This window comes from Pteropus vampyrus, unplaced genomic scaffold (assembly GCF_000151845.1).
Source record: "Pteropus vampyrus isolate Shadow unplaced genomic scaffold, Pvam_2.0 Scaffold19, whole genome shotgun sequence".
NCBI classification, from domain to species: Eukaryota; Metazoa; Chordata; class Mammalia; order Chiroptera; family Pteropodidae; genus Pteropus; species Pteropus vampyrus.
In genome coordinates, this window is record NW_011888800.1 from 10,320,831 (window position 1) to 10,328,819 (window position 7,989).

At 38.1% G+C, this 7,989-nt stretch overlaps 1 long non-coding RNA gene across 1 annotated transcript in view; it reads left to right on the top strand.

Moving 5' to 3' along the window:
• The window catches only part of LOC111736303, a 354,031-nt gene that overhangs the window by 168,135 nt on the left and 177,907 nt on the right, over positions 1-7,989 (top strand). The window lies entirely within an intron of this gene.

Sequence of the window (7,989 nt, forward strand, 5' to 3'; positions counted from 1 at the left end):
CAAATATATGGACATGGAAGGAAATTTAACTTTGGGTGGTGAACACACAATGCAATATACATATATCATATTATTGAATGGTATACTTGGAACCTGTATAATTTTATTAACCAATGTCACCCCAATACATTTAATAAAAAAGAAAATCATTCTTCACAGAGAAATCAAAGAAATATGTACATATATTTTATTTTGTGTTTTGATTTTACATCTAATTTTTATATTTATTTGGATTATTTGGTTATGTGGTATGATCTAAGAATATAGAATTTTTTTCTAAAATATAAAATTTCCAACTACTATTGAAACAACCTTTTCTCAATTTGATTAATGAATCCACTTCCATATATTTGGGTCTTAGATGTATATCCACATTTACTTTTAAAAATATTATTTTAAGAGTATTTTATGTATTGTAATTTTATAATATGTTCTAATATTTGTAAGGATTGGACATCCTCATTTATGAAAATAGCAAAAACAAAGTTGAAAAACAAATATACTGACAGATAAACTTTAGAACTATGTTGGCAACTCCTCCATATCCTAATTCTGTTGCACTTTTGATGGGCATTAATGAAATCTTTAAATTATATGGAAAGACCTGTTATCTTTGTAATAGTTAACCATCTTATCATGCCAAATTTTACTATTCAAGTCATTTATATATATTAGTATATTTTCTTATGTCTTATACACTTTAAAATTTTTTTTCTTTTTTTAACCGTTATCGTTACTTGATTTTTCCCTTTATTTCTGGAGTATTGTGAACTTTGATTTTCCTTTCTGTTTAATTATCACAAATCAAGCTATGTTTTCAAAATTATTAATTTAAATAGCCAGTTAATTTCATGATTTAGTTTAGAAGGAAACTGCTTTCTTCCTTTGGATAAAAAACGTGGGCAAAGATGGAATCAACCTAGAGAATCCAGTTTCACTTCCTTCTGAGGAACAATACCGGAGGGTTAGAACTGTAGACAACTTTCATCCTAGAAACTGGATTAACAGAAAAGAAAGGCCTGCATGATAGTAGGTAAGAGGAATAGAGGCTCCTTCTCTACTTCTAGTTGGTGGTGGCAGAGAACTCTTGTCATCTTCATCTCCGGGGACACAGGTCAGGGGATTGTGCCTCATAGCAGTTTCTGAGAACCACAGCCCTTGTAAGTATGGTGATATAATTCCTACTTTCCCAGGACTATTGTGTTTGTGCCTATTATCCAAGTATAATTGTGAATAGTTCCCTCTTTCACTTTCAAAAGTATTCTGGCCTGAATGATGAATAACACGGTCTCCCTACTTATATTACACCATGAAGCAGTGACTGCAGTTATACTAGCCTCTGTATTCTTAGACTTAGAACCGAGACCAGGAGAACAGGTGCTTAGCACTACAAGACTCAGACTGCTGATGTGGGGTAGCAAACATCACCTTTGTGAGCACAAGACCCCTATGCCTATTTACAGAGAGAGAAGTGGCAGAGGAGCATGCTTTTATCAGTGTTTGAAACAAATCTTGTACCAACTAGTAAAGTCTTCTTTACAGAGTCTGGGCTATTATATTTGCTTAATTGGAATAAAACAGTGTTCGGTACATCCTGGAGCAGCAACTAGGTATATCACCTCAAACCCAAGCAACTGAGAAGGCAGCGGGAGAGATTTGGAGAGTGAAATTCCCCCTTTTTGGGGAAGCCCACATCCTTCCTGTGTTATTGAAGGGGCTGAGAAGCAGTATTAGATGTTGGACGTCATTGACGTGCATGACTTAATGACCTCACTGGATATCATCATCTCTCTCAGAGCCTTCTCCTCAGAGATCATTGCCAGAAGGTTTAGAAACAAGAATTATTTCATGTTAGTCTGCATTTGTGTTCTATCACTTCGACTTGAGGTTCTTAGAGTAGTTCTCACAGGAGCCAGGGCATGAATGGGGCTTTGAAGGATTGTGTCAAAGAGTCAGGAAAACAATTTTTGAGCAAGTGAGTTGATTTGGAGAGGCAAGAGGGGTCATATTGTGGAGATTTGAGTGACATAAAGTAGACTAGAAGTTCACTTAGTGTTTCCCCTTGCTGGAGAGGAAAAGCAAGCAGCTAAAGGCAAGAAAAGGGGACTATTTTGGACACCATTGCAGTGTTAGTATAGTTATGTATGTCAAGGACCTGAAGCAAGGTGGCAGCAGTGGGGATAGAAGAGAGAAATGAGATGTAAGAAAAACTTATAACTATGCAAGATATGCCCACTAGATATTCACTCTGGGGGTGACAACAACCAGCAGTAGCAACGGTGTGTTAATAGCAACTAAAACCTGAGACTTCACCATGTGCCATGTACTGTGCTGACTGAACACAATCTGTAGATGTTTTTATTTAATCCTCACAAGGACACTAAGAGGCACCATTTGCATTTTACTGCTTAAGAAATGGAGACTTATAGAGATGAAGTTGTTTAAATAACCTAGAGCTCGTTAAGTGGTGCCTCTCACTTTGAAGTTCTGAAGAGACATGGAGATGCTGTGGGGTCAAGGAGCGAGACTCCAGCTGCCCGGAGAGACTGGGCAGAGGGGTCGATGACCAGAAGGAGCGGGTGGCTACCTCCATTCTGAATCTTGTAGATTCTGAGGCAACTGATAATGCTATTTCACCACAGAAGCAGTGAACCCAAAGTCCTCCTGCCACTTTGGGGGTGGTTGGTGGGAGAGGGGCTTGAGAAAAAGAGTGGTCTGGCTGATCTGGAAGGCAGCGTGAATGTGATAGATTCTTTCAATGGAAGGTCACTAACCAGATGCTCTGTGGTCTTTGAGTAGCTCTGGTGCTTATGATATTAATTTCAATCTAACATTTAGTCGAAGAAAGCAAGTGATAGAATTACTTTCCTCCATCATTTGAAATGGATGTTAAAACCCCATTAAAAATCTGAGGATGACTAAAGACTCTGCACTCAGGAGAAAAAACAGTTTCTAGCTTTTGTAAAATAACTATCAAGTATGTCAAGTATTTACTTTCCATTGTAGTTATAATAGTACTTCAGTATCTCCTGTGGTTGGTTTGAGGGAAAGGGGGAGGCATTTGTATAATTTAAAAAATAAATTATGACGCCAAATATTCTTCACAACAATTTTGAGTCAGTTTCTCAGCAGGTCTATAGAGGCTGTTAAAATGTGAGATTACAGCAGAAAACCAATTTCAATATAAGCCCATGGAGATCCCATTACAATATAAAAATGAAATGTTGCCAATGTATATTATACACTACACCCAGAAATAGATAGAAAGCAATACAAAACCCCTCATGCCTATATAATATTTTGGTTCAGACATCCATCCATTTATCGAGCAGCATTCTCTAAAAGGAAGCTGACACAGCATCTTTACCTAAAATTGTAGTTGTTATCATACCACAAATGATGTTTTATTTAAATGGATTATGCTTTCAGTCACCTGGGAAAATTGCAAATAAACTCAATTCAAAGTCTTGGGCCATAACTAGATAACTCAAGGATATTAACTGAGAAATTCATTCAGTCAGCATATTCGGTACACTAGTGATTCTCAACCCTGGCTGCATAGTAGAATCACCTGGGAAGCTGTAAAAAATACCTATGCCTGGGTTCTACCCTCAGAAAGTCTAATTTAGCTTGCTGGTGGTGTGTAGGCATCCGTATTATAATGTGCACCATCAATTTGCATAAACCCCAAAAGCTGGATTCAGCAGGGTCTGCTATGTATGCCATCCCAAGAAAATCGAAGAAGGAGCTCTGCCAACCAGGAGCAGAATTTACATGCAAATTTGTACCATAATTATGTCAATTTCTTTTTCACCCCAGCTGCTATATCATTTTGGAAGCTTGATGGAGAAAATATGGAGAAATGGTAGGGTAGAGGTGGGAGCATTTAAGGTATACCTAGGGCAGGTATACCTTGGATGTCTGACTGCTCGCACAGTGATTTGAACTATTACTGAGGCAGATACTTAGTAGTCAAGCCAAATCTATCATCTAACTCTAAGTTATAGGTGGATAACTACACTCTGGATCTATTCATGGATCCATCCTATCTCTAGCTTTAAAGGACCAGGAGTAAGCATAAGGTCTAAGTTTGCCAAATTGGAAGGGATTTATACTCACTCCTTCCTTGCCTCCCACAACCAATATTAACAAGCAAATACACAACTTGCAGTAGCAATCAATGCTATCTTGGAACCCTGAAGGGAGTTAGACTTAGGAGGAAGTTATACCTAGAAAGGCAGAGTGGAGAGGTGGGAAGAACCTTGGTCTTTTATGATATTACTGAGCTGCTAACCATGGGTGTCTAGAACCTATTCTAAGTTCTAGACCTGTTAGGTAATATAATTTCTCATTGTTTAAGCTACTTGAGTAAATGATGCATAATTAGTGAATTATTTCAGATGGACAGAAAGAAGAGAACATTCTAGTTGGAATTAGGAATCCCATTCTGACACTTAAAGATCTGAGACCAAGGGAAATCTCTCTGAACCTCCATTTTCTCCTTTTATAGTTAGGGATCGGAATATGATCTAAGGTTCTTTCAGCACTGTAAGATCTAAGTATATGCTTAAGAATTTTGTTCATTGGGTTACATTTGCTACTCGGTGCTTTCTGATAAAACAACATACTTTGTTTCCCTGACATACTTTTTATATTTCCTACTTACAACCTGGAAATTTCAAACTCTCATAGTTAATCTCAAGTGAAATTTCAATACATCTTCATTGATATTTCAGTTTTGGATTGTCCGTTTTGGGGGAATCAAGGCCAATCTAGTCTTTGGTTTCTATTCTGTCTTGGACTTGATTTCTTCCCACAGTAGCCTTCTGTCTAGCTATTGCTTTTTAAAATGGCATAAGATAGCTAGACAAGATTACAAATGCTCACATCAGGTTCTCAGCTCAGGCTCATGAATGGGTAACAAGCTCAGAAAAGATTATCTAATAGGGAACGTAGAAGCGCAGGTGGAGTGCTACGAGTTTTGCTCATGTTCAGCCCTGGAATCTTGACTCTAATAATAATGCAGTGTTTCTCTAGGTATATAATAATACCCAAAGAGGTTTATTAAGGGCTTCATAAAGACTTTTGTCACTTTCACCAAATCTTTTTGAGCTTACACTCTGAAATGAAAATGGTATCTAATTTACTATATGTACACAATTACAGAACAAAATTTGAAGGTATACTGTGTGTCTTGATGTCAGTCTTCAATTTTCTCTTATTGAGTCTGAGGTTTCATAGCCCTTGTGCCGATGGTGGTAATCTTACAACTCATCTTGTCGTATCTTTTTCTTTTCCCCGCCACATTGCTCTCATTCTGATGTCCCTTCTCTCCCTCTCACTTCTCCCTCTTCCTCTCAGTAGTTACTGAGTACCTATTATCTGCCAGGCACTGCGCTAGGTAGTGGATATACAAAATTGCCCTCTGTCTGGTGTGGGGAAACAAACAAAAACAAATAATTATAAAGAGTGTAATAATTTCCATATAAAAGGAAAAAAATAACTACCTCTTTGGTAGGATATGATCTGGCAAGAGATGACATTGTAATGAGTTCTGAAAAGAGTAGAGTAGAAAAAAAATTTACCCTGTGTTTTAAAACACAAAAGGCATGATCTAGCTTGTATGGGGTGAAAACTGAAATAGCATAGATGAGATTCACTAAGATATTTCCTCTAGTGCCATCTTCTACTTCATATGTGAAACTTTGCAGGGTGATTCTATGAAGTCTGAAAGTATAACTGAAGTCTCTACCAAGGCACATACAAGAGTGCATTGGTTTGTGGTTACATGTAATAACTGCGTTGCCTTCCCAATGCATTTCTTGTTCATAAGGTCTTTAGAAATAATTCCCTTTCCAACACACTCAGTTTGCCTTCCTCTCACTCTCCACCAATACCTCCCAAACCACCAAGAAAGCAATCAGTCAAAATCTATAATCTTACTTATATCTTGGAAAAGAGAAAACTTTTTAGAGAAGATTTAACTCAGTAGATTCTTCTGCAGAGCAATTGATGGCTCTTATTCACTTGTAAGCATATGGTCTTTATGGTAGGGCTGCCCAGTTATTTAAATATTGCCCAACACAGAATCTAATCATGTAACAGATGCACAGATGGTGCTGGAATGAACATACTGGTGGACCCTGAAGTTAACTTTCCTCATTCTCTGTTGCATTTTAATTTGTTCTGTGACTTATTGACAATGGATTTGATTAGAGTAGAAATCTGCTAGGTAGTTTCCAGGCTGTATTCGTAATGTGTCTGGTAACCTCATGTGAATGTGTTGTCTGGTTAGTTTTTCAAATCAGGTTTTAAAATTTTGTCTTTGAGAAATGCTTTAGAAAATGTGCCCCCCTGCCAGATAATTGAATAAAATAGTAGTTTATGCTGTATCAAGAGACTTAGACAATGAGCACATAGACTTTTGTGCTATAATAGGTCATTATAGCAAGGTAGAAGTAAGTACAAGTATTATTCTCCCCAAACAAAGAACACTGTATCTAGGATTTTGTATTTGTGCTATGGTTTTGGATTTGAATAATTAGCTATGTGGGCAAACTCAACTAATCTGTCTGGCCTCACAGTCTTCATCTGAAAAATAAGAATTGCACTAAATCAGAGTGCTTTTCTGCCAAAAAGTTTGAAAGTCATCTTTAGATTGCAGGGGGAAATAAATTATCTGAAAGATATACAACTGGAGCTGTGGTTGAAGCAGGACGATCCAAGAATCCAGTGTCCAGAAGTGCAAGTGAAACCTTACTGAGAAACATCATGGCAGCTTCCAGTAAGCAAGGGAGTAGGGACTATGGTTTCTTCCCTGTGCTGACGATAAAATCTGTAATATAAATAAGGTGATGTGCAGCAGTCCCATGCTCCTACTTCTAGACTGACAAATCAGGAACCTCCGTACAGATGTGCTGCCTGTGTAGTGATGGCAAAATAAATCTGTGCTTGTTCCAAACTGAATTTTTAGATAGGTCATTTTTTCTTCAGCATTCTGTCACTTCAAACTTTGACATTCTGAGTGTCTAATTTTCCCAAGTATAGGAAGACACCTCATGAGATCACACTATCCTCTGAGATACTCATCTATTCCTCAAGTGGCGACAATCCTGAAAGAAACACTCTGTGGTCAGAAACCAGCATATAGTAGTTTTAAGCAGAGTTCCCTAAGTAATTCCATTTCTGGGTGATTTCATTAACTACTTGGAGTGACTTTCTCAAATTGACATGATTTTCTACCAGACTGGGAAGTACTCATCTCTTCAGCATTTATTTAATGTCTGCCATATGCCAGGCATATGCTCAGTGCAAGAGATAAAAGAAAACTCTTCATCTTCAAGGAGGTTAGGTGTGGAGTAGGAGACTGCCACACAAGCCAGCCGTTCCAGTGCACTGTGGTGAGTCCTACTGAGGTCTGAACGAGGTGCTATTGAGAGGATGGACAAGTAAACCAACTCAGCCTAATCGAGGAAGGCTTCTTGGAGAAGGTGATGACAGAATAAGCTGAGAAGGAAGCTAAGAGGAAAAGAAAAGTGTTCTAGACAGAGAAAACAGCATGTAGGGAAGCATCCAGGCTAGAAACAGTAAAAAGAGCTGAGGCTTTCCAAGTACTTTGCAGTGGCTAGAGGATCAACCATGTGTCTGTAGACTAGAAACAAAGCTAGAAAGGTGGGCGGAGCCTCCCTCACATGCTGCAGTCAGGGGGTTGAACTTTATTCTGAAGGCTGTGGAGAATCTCTCATGGAATGTACATAGGGAAACAACGAAATATAGATTCATGTATTAGGAGAGTCACTCTGTCAACAATATAGAGGATCAACTGTGGTGGATGATGAGGAGAGAGTGAGAAGGAATGAACCTACAGGGTAGGGGATTTGTTATGAGACTGGTCCAGGGAAGAAGTGATTAATATCAGATGGAAGGCCATGGTCTTTAATTACTCTGGAACCATCCTTTCATTTCAGTAAACCCTATTTGGTCATGGTA